Source organism: Salmo salar, chromosome ssa09, assembly GCF_905237065.1.
Source record: "Salmo salar chromosome ssa09, Ssal_v3.1, whole genome shotgun sequence".
Taxonomy (NCBI): Eukaryota; Metazoa; Chordata; class Actinopteri; order Salmoniformes; family Salmonidae; genus Salmo; species Salmo salar.
In genome coordinates this window covers 25,447,501-25,460,232 of record NC_059450.1, presented here as the reverse complement: position 1 = coordinate 25,460,232, position 12,732 = coordinate 25,447,501, and the positions used below count along the sequence as shown (strand labels likewise).

The 12,732-nt window shown below is 38.7% G+C and overlaps 1 long non-coding RNA gene across 2 annotated transcripts in view; it reads right to left on the bottom strand.

The window, feature by feature from the left end:
• Nucleotides 1–9,585: 9,585 nt before the first annotated feature.
• The window catches only part of LOC106610945 (uncharacterized), a 4,707-nt gene continuing 1,560 nt past the window's right edge, over nucleotides 9,586–12,732 (bottom strand). The window contains exons 2-4 of one of the 2 annotated variants that reach the window (XR_006770977.1): nucleotides 12,069–12,240; nucleotides 10,943–11,984; nucleotides 9,586–10,774 (exon numbers count right to left, since the gene is read on the bottom strand). This is a non-coding gene — a long non-coding RNA (uncharacterized lncRNA). The remainder of the gene's footprint in view (nucleotides 10,775–10,942; nucleotides 11,985–12,068; nucleotides 12,241–12,732) is intronic. The other variant, XR_001330024.2, reaches the window with a different exon arrangement.

Below are 12,732 nucleotides of genomic sequence, written 5' to 3'. Positions count from 1 at the left end.
TTTAGTTTGGTTAACTGGGTGTGTATTATCTTTAGTTTGGTTAACTGGGTGTGTATTATCTTTAGTTTGGTTAACTGGGTGTGTATTATCTTTAGTTTGGTTAACTGGGTGTGTATTATCTTTAGTTTGGTTAACTGGGTGTGTATTATCTTTAGTTTGGTTAACTGGGTGTGTATTCTCTTTAGTTTGGTTAACTGGGTGTGTATTATCTTTAGTTTGGTTAACTGAGTGTGTATTATCTTTAGTTTGGTTAGCTGGGTGTGTATTCTCTTTAGTTTGGTTAACTGGGTGTGTATTATCTTTAGTTTGGTTAACTGAGTGTGTATTATCTTTAGTTTGGTTAGCTGGGTGTGTATTCTCTTTAGTTTGGTTAACTGGGTGTGTATTATCTTTAGTTTGGTTAACTGGGTGTGTATTATCTTTAGTTTGGTTAACTGGGTGTGTATTATCTTTAGTTTGGTTAACTGGGTGTGTATTCTCTTTAGTTTGGTTAACTGGGTGTGTATTCTCTTTAGTTTGGTTAACTGGGTGTGTATTCTCTTTAGTTTGGTTAACTGGGTGTGTATTCTCTTTAGTTTGGTTAACTGGGTGTGTGTGATCTCTTTAGTTTGGTTAGCTGGGTGTGTGTGATCTCTTTAGTTTGGTTAACTGGGTGTGTATTATCTTTAGTTCGGTCAACTGGGTGTGTATTCTCTTTAGTTTGGTTAACTGGGTGTGTATTATCTTTAGTTTGGTTAACTGGGTGTGCATTCTCTTTAGTTTGGTTAACTGGGTGTGTATTATCTTTAGTTCGGTCAACTGGGTGTGTATTCTCTTTAGTTTGGTTAACTGGGTGTGTATTATCTTTAGTTTGGTTAACTGGGTGTGTATTATCTTTAGTTTGGTTAACTGGGTGTGTATTATCTTTAGTTTGGTTAACTGGGTGTGTATTATCTTTAGTTTGGTTAACTGGGTGTGTATTCTCTTTAGTTTGGTTAACTGGGTGTGTATTATCTTTAGTTTGGTTAGCTGGGTGTGTATTCTCTTTAGTTTGGTTAACTGGGTGTGTATTATCTTTAGTTTGGTCAACTGGGTGTGTATTCTCTTCAGTTTGGTTAACTGGGTGTGTATTATCTTTAGTTTGGTTAACTGGGTGTGTATTCTCTTTAGTTTGGTTAACTGGGTGTGTATTATCTTTAGTTTGGTTAACTGGGTGTGTATTATCTTTAGTTTGGTTAACTGGGTGTGTATTATCTTTAGTTTGGTTAACTGGGTGTGTATTCTCTTTAGTTTGGTTAACTGGGTGTGTATTATCTTTAGTTTGGTTAACTGGGTGTGTATTCTCTTTAGTTTGGTTAACTGGGTGTGTATTCTCTTTAGTTTGGTTAACTGGGTGTGTGTGATCTCTTTAGTTTGGTTAGCTGGGTGTGTATTCTCTTTAGTTTGGTTAACTGGGTGTGTGTGATCTCTTTAGTTTGGTTAACTGGGTGTGTATTCTCTTTAGTTTGGTTAACTGGGTGTGTATTATCTTTAGTTTGGTTAACTGGGTGTGTATTCTCTTTAGTTTGGTTAACTGGGTGTGTATTATCTTTAGTTTGGTTAACTGGGTGTGTATTATCTTTAGTTTGGTCAACTGGGTGTGTATTCTCTTTAGTTTGGTTAACTGGGTGTGTATTATCTTTAGTTTGGTTAACTGGGTGTGTATTATCTTTAGTTTGGTTAACTGGGTGTGTATTATCTTTAGTTTGGTTAACTGGGTGTGTATTATCTTTAGTTTGGTTAACTGGGTGTGTATTATCTTTAGTTTGGTTAACTGGGTGTGTATTATCTTTAGTTTGGTTAACTGGGTGTGTATTATCTTTAGTTTGGTTAACTGGGTGTGTATTATCTTTAGTTTGGTTAACTGGGTGTGCATTATCTTTAGTTTGGTTAACTGGGTGTGTATTATCTTTAGTTTGGTCAACTGGGTGTGTATTCTCTTTAGTTTGGTTAACTGGGTGTGTGTGATCTCTTTAGTTTGGTTAGCTGGGTGTGTATTCTCTTTAGTTTGGTTAACTGGGTGTGTGTGATCTCTTTAGTTTGGTTAACTGGGTGTGTATTATCTTTAGTTTGGTTAACTGGGTGTGTATTCTCTTTAGTTTGGTTAACTGGGTGTGTATTATCTTTAGTTTGGTTAACTGGGTGTGTATTATCTTTAGTTTGGTTAACTGGGTGTGTGTGATCTCTTTAGTTTGGTTAACTGGGTGTGTATTATCTTTAGTTTGGTCAACTGGGTGTGTATTATCTTTAGTTTGGTTAACTGGGTGTGTATTCTCTTTAGTTTGGTTAACTGGGTGTGTATTATCTTTAGTTTGGTCAACTGGGTGTGTATTCTCTTTAGTTTGGTTAACTGGGTGTGTATTATCTTTAGTTTGGTTAACTGGGTGTGTATTATCTTTAGTTTGGTTAACTGGGTGTGTATTATCTTTAGTTTGGTTAACTGGGTGTGTATTCTCTTTAGTTTGGTTAACTGGGTGTGTATTCTCTTTAGTTTGGTTAACTGGGTGTGTGTGATCTCTTTAGTTTGGTTAGCTGGGTGTGTATTCTCTTTAGTTTGGTTAACTGGGTGTGTGTGATCTCTTTAGTTTGGTTAACTGGGTGTGTATTCTCTTTAGTTTGGTTAACTGGGTGTGTATTATCTTTAGTTTGGTTAACTGGGTGTGTATTCTCTTTAGTTTGGTTAACTGGGTGTGTATTATCTTTAGTTTGGTTAACTGGGTGTGTATTATCTTTAGTTTGGTCAACTGGGTGTGTATTCTCTTTAGTTTGGTTAACTGGGTGTGTATTATCTTTAGTTTGGTTAACTGGGTGTGTATTATCTTTAGTTTGGTTAACTGGGTTTTTATTATCTTTAGTTTGGTTAACTGGGTGTGTATTATCTTTAGTTTGGTTAACTGGGTGTGTGTGTGATCTCTTTAGTTTGGTTAACTGGGTGTGTATTATCTTTAGTTTGGTCAACTGGGTGTGTATTATCTTTAGTTTGGTTAACTGGGTGTGTATTCTCTTTAGTTTGGTTAACTGGGTGTGTATTATCTTTAGTTTGGTCAACTGGGTGTGTATTCTCTTTAGTTTGGTTAACTGGGTGTGTATTATCTTTAGTTTGGTTAACTGGGTGTGTATTATCTTTAGTTTGGTTAACTGGGTTTGTATTATCTTTAGTTTGGTTAACTGGGTGTGTATTATCTTTAGTTTGGTTAACTGGGTGTGTATTCTCTTTAGTTTGGTTAACTGGGTGTGTATTCTCTTTAGTTTGGTTAACTGGGTGTGTATTATCTTTAGTTTGGTTAACTGGGTGTGTATTATCTTTAGTTTGGTTAACTGGGTGTGTATTATCTTTAGTTTGGTTAACTGGGTGTGTATTATCTTTAGTTTGGTTAACTGGGTGTGTATTATCTTTAGTTTGGTTAACTGAGTGTGTATTATCTGTAGTTTGGTTAGCTGGGTGTGTATTCTCTTTAGTTTAGTTAACTGGGTGTGTATTATCTTTAGTTTGGTCAACTGGGTGTGTATTCTCTTCAGTTTGGTTAACTGGGTGTGTATTATCTTTAGTTTGGTTAACTGGGTGTGTATTATCTTTAGTTTGGTTAACTGGGTGTGTATTATCTTTAGTTTGGTTAACTGGGTGTGTATTCTCTTTAGTTTGGTTAACTGGGTGTGTATTATCTTTAGTTTGGTTAACTGGGTGTGTGTGATCTCTTTAGTTTGGTTAACTGGGTGTGTGTGATCTCTTTAGTTTGGTTAACTGGGTGTGTATTCTCTTTAGTTTGGTTAACTGGGTGTGTATTCTCTTTAGTTTGGTTAGCTGGGTGTGTGTGATCTCTTTAGTTTGGTTAGCTGGGTGTGTATTCTCTTTAGTTTGGTTAACTGGGTGTGTGTATCTCTTTAGTTTGGTTAACTGGGTGTGTATTCTCTTTAGTTTGGTTAACTGGGTGTGTGTGATATCTTTAGTTTGGTTAGCTGGGTGTGTATTCTCTTTAGTTTGGTTAACTGGGTGTGTGTGATCTCTTTAGTTTGGTTAACTGGGTGTGTATTCTCTTTAGTTTGGTTAACTGGGTGTGTATTATCTTTAGTTTGGTTAACTGGGTGTGTATTCTCTTTAGTTTGGTTAACTGGGTGTGTATTATCTTTAGTTTGGTTAACTGGGTGTGTATTATCTTTAGTTTGGTCAACTGGGTGTGTATTCTCTTTAGTTTGGTTAACTGGGTGTGTATTATCTTTAGTTTGGTTAACTGGGTGTGTATTCTCTTTAGTTTGGTTAACTGGGTGTGTATTCTCTTTAGTTTGGTTAACTGGGTGTTTATTATCTTTAGTTTGGTTAACTGAGTGTGTATTATCTTTAGTTTGGTTAGCTGGGTGTGTATTCTCTTTAGTTTGGTTAACTGGGTGTGTATTATCTTTAGTTTGGTTAACTGGGTGTGTATTATCTTTAGTTTGGTCAACTGGGTGTGTATTCTCTTTAGTTTGGTTAACTGGGTGTGTATTCTCTTTAGTTTGGTCAACTGGGTGTGTATTATCTTTATTTTGGTTAACTGGGTGTGTATTCTCTTTAGTTTGGTTAACTGGGTGTGTATTCTCTTTAGTTTGGTTAACTGGGTGTGTATTATCTTTAGTTTGGTTAACTGGGTGTGTGTGATCTCTTTAGTTTGGTTAGCTGGGTGTGTATTCTCTTTAGTTTGGTTAACTGGGTGTGTGTGATCTCTTTAGTTTGGTTAACTGGGTGTGTATTATCTTTAGTTTGGTCAACTGGGTGTGTATTCTCTTTAGTTTGGTTAACTGGGTGTGTATTATCTTTAGTTTGGTTAACTGGGTGTGTATTCTCTTTAGTTTGGTTAACTGGGTGTGTATTATCTTTAGTTTGGTTAACTGGGTGTGTATTCTCTTTAGTTTGGTTAACTGGGTGTGTATTATCTTTAGTTTGGTTAACTGGGTGTGTATTATCTTTAGTTTGGTTAACTGGGTGTGTATTCTCTTTAGTTTTTAACTGAATGTGTATATATTTATATGTACAGAGATGTGTGTGTACTGTGTGTGTTGTGCCTGAGCTGTGAGTCATAGTAAATTATGTTTGCTTTTTTGTCTGCTCAGGAAGGCACAACATTACAGAACGTTAAGATAGACATGAATTGTGTAGAACAGATAAGATTTTATGTCATGTAGAATATGGATATGTGATTCTCTTTCTGATGACCTCATCCCTGAGGTAGTCATGGTGACAGAGACCTTTACCTGACTACGTCTGACCATCCCTCCACCAATCAACACTAAGCCTTCCACCGATCAACTTTATATGGTGCAAATATATATGAATATACAGTACCAGTCAAAAGTTTGGACACACCTACTCATTCAAGGGTTTTTCTTTATTTTACTATTTTCTACATTGAAGAATAATGGTGAAGACATCAAAACTATGAAATAACACATATGGAATCATGTAGTAACCAAAAAAGTGTTAAACAAATCAAAATATAGTTCATATTTTAGATTCTTCAAAGTAGCCACCCTTTGCCTTGATGACAGCTTTGCACACTCTTGGCATTCTCTCAACCAGCTTCACCTGGAATGCTTTTCCAACTGTCTTGAAGGAGTTCCCACATATTCTGAGCACTTGTTGGCTGCTTTTCCTTCACTCTGCGGTCCAACTCAATTGGGTTGAGGTTGGGTGATTGTGGAGGCACATCTGCTGCAGCAATCCATCACCTTCCTTCTTGGTCAAATAGCCCTTACACAGCCTGGAGGTGTGTTGGGTCATTATCCTGTTGAAAAACAAATGATAGTCCCACTAAGCACAAACCAGATGGGATGGCTTATCGTTTCAGAATGCTGTAGTAGCCATTCTGGTTAAGTGTGCCTTTAATTCTAAATACATCACTGACAGTGTCACCGGCAAAGATCCATCACTCCTCCTCCTCCATGCTTCATGGTTGAAACCACACATGTGGAGATCATCCGTTCACCCACTCTGAGTCTCACAAAGACACGGCGGTTGGAATCAAAAATCTAAAATTTGACCTCATCAGACCAAAGGACAGATTTCCACCGGTCTAATGTCCATTGCTCGTGTTTCTTGGCCCAAGCAAGTCTCTTCTTCTTATTGGTGTCCTTTAGTAGTGGTTTCTTTGCAGCAATTCGACCATGAAGGCCTGATTCACGCAGTCTCCTCTGAACAGTTGATGTTGAGATGTGTCTGTTACTTGAACTCTGTGAAGCATTTATTTGGGCTGCAACTTCTGAGGTGCAGTTAACTCTAACTTATCCTCTGTAGCAGAGGTAACTCTGGGTCTTCCTTTCCTGTAGCAGTCCTCATGAGAGCCAGTTTCATCGTTGTGCTTGATGGTTTTTGCGACTGCACTTGAAGAAACGTTAGAATTTCTTGACATTTTCCGGATTGACTGACTTGTCTTGAAGGAATGTTGTTTCTCTTTGCTTATTTGAGCTGTTCTTGCCATAATATAGACTTGGTATTTTACCAAATAGGGCTATCTTCTGTATACCACCCCTACTTTGTCATAACACAACTGGCTGTCTCAAATGCATTAAGAAGGAAAGAAATTCCACAAATTAACATTCCAGGTGACTACCTCATGAAGCTGGTTGAGAGAATGCCAAGAGTGTGCAAAGCTGTAATCAAGCCAAAGGGTGGCTACTTTGAAGAATCTCAAATATAAAATACACTTTGATTTGTTTAACACTTTTTTGGTTATTACATGATTCCATGTGTTATGTCATAGTTTTGATTTCTTAACTATTATTCTACAATGCAGAAAATAGTAAAAATAAAGAAAAACCCTGTAATGAGTAGGTTTGTCCAAACTTTTGACTGGTACTGTATATATGTGAACTTTATTTGTTAACTTCATTTGGTGCAAATATATATGAACATAATATGAACTTATTTTTTTGGCAAATATATATGAACATATATGAACTTCATATGGTGCAAATATATATTAACTTTATTTATAAAAGCAATAATACACTTGAGCGTATGCATTTGGAGTCACAAGTGGACTCAGCATTCTACATTTGACCTTTAACCTCTCTCTGTTTCTGTTCTGGGTCAAAAGTAACAGCAGGTAAAGGGTCTGAACTTTGTAGCCAAAGTTTGAGACGCAATCGGTTCAGAGATTAGGCTGTATTGATCCAGGTTCATATCAGAAATTAGTTTTATAAAAAATAAAGTCAATCAGGACACCAGGCTGAGCTGGAGCCAGCTCTTATCAGCACAAAGCAGGTTAAAGGTACACTGCAATATGACATCATCATATGGGTCAACTTCCTACTTACAGAAATCAACAGTAAAAATGAATTTCTGCCAAGACTGACAGTATTGGCACTGCCACTATAGTCTCAATGGAAGGTACAGTACACATTGAGAGGGAATAGATTTGGAAATCCCTCTGCTGTGTTGGGATGAATATTTTCCCAAAACTCTAACACGTTTCAATATCGGGAATAATTCATATTAGAGTCCCAGGAAATACCCCAAAAATCAGAAGTGCCCATTTAAAGCGTTTAAAACCAAGATATAGTCACAATGCCAGGGTTATCCCTAAATAAGAGGGGCGCTGCGCCACCTTGTCGGCTTGGCTGTGGCACTATGTAAAGACTTCAGAGAAAATGAAACTGATATTTAGTCATGATAGAGTAACTATCTTTGATCACCAATGACGTGAATTGCAAAACAGGCCGTTCATAAATTCCGAGCGTTATCATGTTATCAATTCAGAGCATTTCAGCTGTAGACCATCTCGACACAGCGCATCCCGAGTATAGCGTTGTCGGATCATACAAACGTTGTAACGGCAGTCAAACAAAAGTCAAATGACCAAAGTTGCTAAACTTGCTAGATATCTCCTATATTTGGCTAAATTGAGTTGATATTTATACAGATAGCGCAATAATAACGGGCAGATGACGAGCGGAAATAGTTTAATTATCAAGGTATCAACTCGGTTTTAAAAATATCCATATCTACTCTCATACTGTTGGTTGATCACACATTCTCTACCGAAGTTCTTATATCAGCAGCAAGTACGAGACATCTCAGAGAAGCGGGGGAAATGTTCTAGCCGTATTTTGACATGCATAGGCGAGAGACGTGACTTGATAATGTAACCTATGGTTTACATAATAAAGTTAGGAATTTTCACACGCGATAGGTGTCAGAATTTGGAGTTTCAGTGGGATTGAGAATGGTTAGGAAAACAGCCTAGGCTCCAGGACAGGACAAGATAGAATTTCCCCTCACGTTTCTCTGAATTGTTAAGAAAGACTTCATGTCTGTGACAGAGATGCCCATGCATTTTGTGGAACTGCATTAGTGCGACAAAGGGGGAAAATGTAGTAATTTCTCGGGTCTTGTCATAAAAAATATTTGCGGGACAGTCCATGGATCCCAGCTACCCATCATAATAACTACCACTGTGTATGACGATGTCATATTGTTGAATCTACCTTTAACCAAACTTAACATGGATGTATTGCACAGGTGTGATATAGAAGTTATGACATAAGTCATTACTTCCTTTGAACTCACAGGACCCCCTTGAAAACGAGTTAGTTGGTTCATCTCAAGGAGTTTAATAAATAAATATATTCGTGTTTTTATTTGGTGAGGGTTTACATTTTTCTAATGTTGATGTGTCCATGTACCTCAGCTTGGACATATCTCTTGTTGCCCCTAGCAATATTGATAGTAGTTATGTACTGCTGATTTATGTTCTTCCATTTAGAATGTCCAAACTGAATGAGAATGATGAAAACAGTGTTTAATAGGACCTGGGTCTGCTGTATCTGGGAGTGTCCAGAGGGGTATATTGCAAAACATTATCAATCAATTAGCCAGCTAACTTTGATAAACAACAGTTGATTTTTTGGTTCATTAAGAAAGCTAAACATAGCGATGTCTTTTTGGTTGTAGAGTCCATTAGACGTCCCCATTTCAAGCTTACCCCCCCCCCAAAAAAAGTATTTAAAAATATTCAGGCAAGTTAACTGGCTAACTCCTTGATCTAGCTTTGTAGTATACCCCTCTGGAGGGTTCAACGTTTGACGGGCTAACTAATTGATCTTTCTTGGTGACATACTGCTCTGATGCTAATGTTTGGAGATTGTCGCACTAAAGTTGATGTTGTGAGATGGATTATTACTGTAACATTACCTCCTGAAAAGACTATTAACCTGTGACAATTCAGACATACTATGAGATACCACAGAGATAGTAGTAGTATCTATAGCGATATTGGTAATAAGAGATAAGATAACCCATATTTTAAAACATGTAGTTTCATCAGAATATACAAATGTTACATGAGTCAGTATCTATTTAATTTTATATCTTTGCCTTTTAATACATTATAATGTGACTGAAATGAAGAATATATAAACTATTCATACCCAACATGTGTGGTTGTGTTCTTTCCCCTGGTAGTTCCAATGACATACTCTTTCCCCTTCTTTTTCTCTCTCTCTCACACACACACACACACACACACACACAACAATTATATCCAGTGTAATGATTAAGCATAGATGCTTTGTAAAATAATGATACAATGTGGACACAACATTTAGGTTTACTTTATACTTTCATATGTCAGTCAATGACAATATGAGCAGAAACTCCCTGAGGACCAGTTCAGTAGCCACCTGGAGGCAGGTGGTTGACATAGTAACAGTAGAGTTACTGTACAGTAACCATAATAACAGCATAGTTACAGCATATTAATCATAGTACTAGGGTTACTATGGTATAGTAACCATAGTAACAGCAGATCTTCGACTTCTCTACACCGATACACACACACGCAGGCACACACCCTTTCTCTGCCGACACACACACACACACACACACACACTGGCACAAGCACACACAGTGGCTTGACAAGAGAATCAGACAAACTGAAACTGTTTTCCTTCAAATAACTTCTTTTCAGATTAAGGACCTGAATCGAACAGTATAGCTTGTCTGTCTCCTTTTAACACTACAGGAAACCATACAGTACCAGAGCTATAGCTTATCTCAGCACACACACACACACACACACACGTTTCTGCTGTAACAAACAGCAGAAACATAGCTTCAGTCCTGTTTCTGACTCCACCGCCTGGCTCAGCAGTCTACAGAGTAGCTAACAAAACCCATCACTGCTGTTCAGACAATTACTACTGCAATATAGCGCTACTCTTTATGAAATAAACCCTTCAAAATACACATTTACATCCCTTTACCAGAAGCTCTCCTAACAAACATGTATTCTTCTTTTTAGGATTGTCTTGCAAATAAATTAACAGAGCATTTCTTCAAATATATAACACGTGTTATATCATATTAGATGGCTTCTCTGTATACAGACAAATTCAAGTAACCTCAGTCTGTTTCTACTAACTGACTTCTCTTTAGTGTCTTATTTCTTTAGTTTTATCTATTTATGGCTCAATATGTTTATTTATAGTGTACATATTTATTTGAATACTCCATACTGTAAGTATTGTACCACAGAGAATGAGGAGTGTGTAAATCTGAAATCTGACTACCGCTCTGTAACTCTTGGAAAAGAGTATGGCTGTGTCTGAAATGACACTATTCTCTATTTATTCCTGTCGGAGTTCTGATTGGTTGTTGGGAGCATGGTGGTGAGCTTTGGTTTGTTGTTATGATCTGTGGTTGGTCAGTATAGTCGGGCTGGGAGCTGTGATTGATTGCTTTAGTCTAGCAGAGGGTCAGCATCATCATCCTGTACCGTGAACAGACCTGAGAGAGAGGAAGAGAGAGGAAAAGAGAGAGACAGCGAGACAGCGAGACAAGGGTTGTAGTGCTCATTTAAATGTCCTGTCTTTCGGCTATAGTAAAAACAACATATTTCAATAGAAACATGATAATAATGTAATGCATGTAATACAAACAATAAGGCAGACTGACCCGTGAGTGTGGTGAGAACCAGCAGTACCCCCACCACCAGTCCCACCATTAGGGGGACGTCGACACAGCCCTCCCCAGCCAGGAAGCAGCGTGCCTGGGACAGAGATCCGTTGTTTGGCGCCGGTGGCAGCCGGCTCCAGTTTCTGAAGTTGCTCTTCCCCAACTTCACCCTGCAGCATCACCCTGCATTGTGGGAGGCTCTATTGTCAACCAATCATTAGTGTTTCTGTTTGACCCAAGCGAACGTGACCAAAGACGTGACTGAAACGAACTTTGACGTGATTGTATACAGTGTGGATATGTACAAATTAATGTGATATTTGAGTCTCTCGCTCACCAATTGATAGTACAATGTCACACATATTTACAGTTTGTGAGTGTGTGATATGGGGGAGTTTATTTCGACATTCCAAAGAAAAGCAAGGCTGTGTGCCATGTTGCACTGAGCCTTGCTGTTGGAAAACCACATCAGTGTCTGATTTTAGGCTGTCGCAGATGCACCTTCTCCAACTTCACTCCTCGACTTGTCTGCAGTCAATTGCTTCAGCCTTACCACTCAAACAAGCCCAATGTGTTAGACACACACCTCTTTAAGAGCCTGTCCTATGTGGGTGGTGTTTTCTGGTCCATACATATGACCTGTCCTGTCTGGCTCCTCCCAGTACAGAGCTGCAAACAACACTGTCTCCTCCCCTCCAGAGGAATGGAGGCAAAACTTAAAAGCAGTATTCAGTGAAAACAATGGAGTTACGGACGAGGGGGTCAGAGGTTAAGTACCCCAGTCAGCCAGTGAGTGACGTTGGCCAGGCGTTGACTAAAAGTCACAGAGGGGTTGTAGGGTATGAAGTGAGTCGCCGTTCTGTTCTTGATCCCCAAGTCTGACCACGGCCACATGGCCACGCCCGTCTTGTACCCAGAGTGCCGCGGCTTCGTCCACCAGAAGGGGGTCGGTGTCGTTGAAGGTGGCGAAGTGCTTCTCGGTTGCGGAGTCAAACATATTGCTAGCTACGACACCATGAGACTCTGCATACAGACCTGTCACCTGGAGGGGTCAGAGGTTAGGTTAGTACACCACCCCAAAAACTCACAATGGGTTAGAGGTCAGGGGTAAAAGGTTATACATTACCAGGCTGTAATGGATGGGGAAGGTCTTGGTGATAAAGACATTACTCATCTGTTCCACCAGGACTCCCTGTGAGTACAGAAGCTTTAGGTTGGGTAGAAGGAACCATCAAACGACACCAACAACACCGCCTCCACTTTCTGTCTTTCCCAACGAAGCAGCCAATGAGGCGACGCTAAAGAGGAAGTACAGCATGGCTAACATTCTAAGAGTGAGTGAGTGAGTGAGTGAGTGAGTGAGTGAGTGAGTGAGTGAGTGACAAACCAAATTAGTGTGGAGTACACACTAAAGTTAGAGTACTTAGTTGAAACAATAAAGCGTCACCCCACCTCTGTTTTGGTATAAAGCTGAGGGATGGGCCTGGAGAAATGTGACGATTCAAATTCAGACAGAGCTATGATGCAAGGACTAACCATCCATGATATCAGAGCTATGAATGCAAGGACTAACCATCCATTATATCAGAGCTATGAATGCAAGGACTAACCATCCATGATATCAGAGCTATGAATGCAAGGACTAACCATCCATGATATCAGAGCTATGAATGCAAGGACTAACCATCCATGATATCAGAGCTATGAATGCAAGGACTAACCATCCATGATATCAAAAGGATAGTTTTAACAATGTTTAGAGGCTATAAAGTGTTTGTTTACAAGCATTG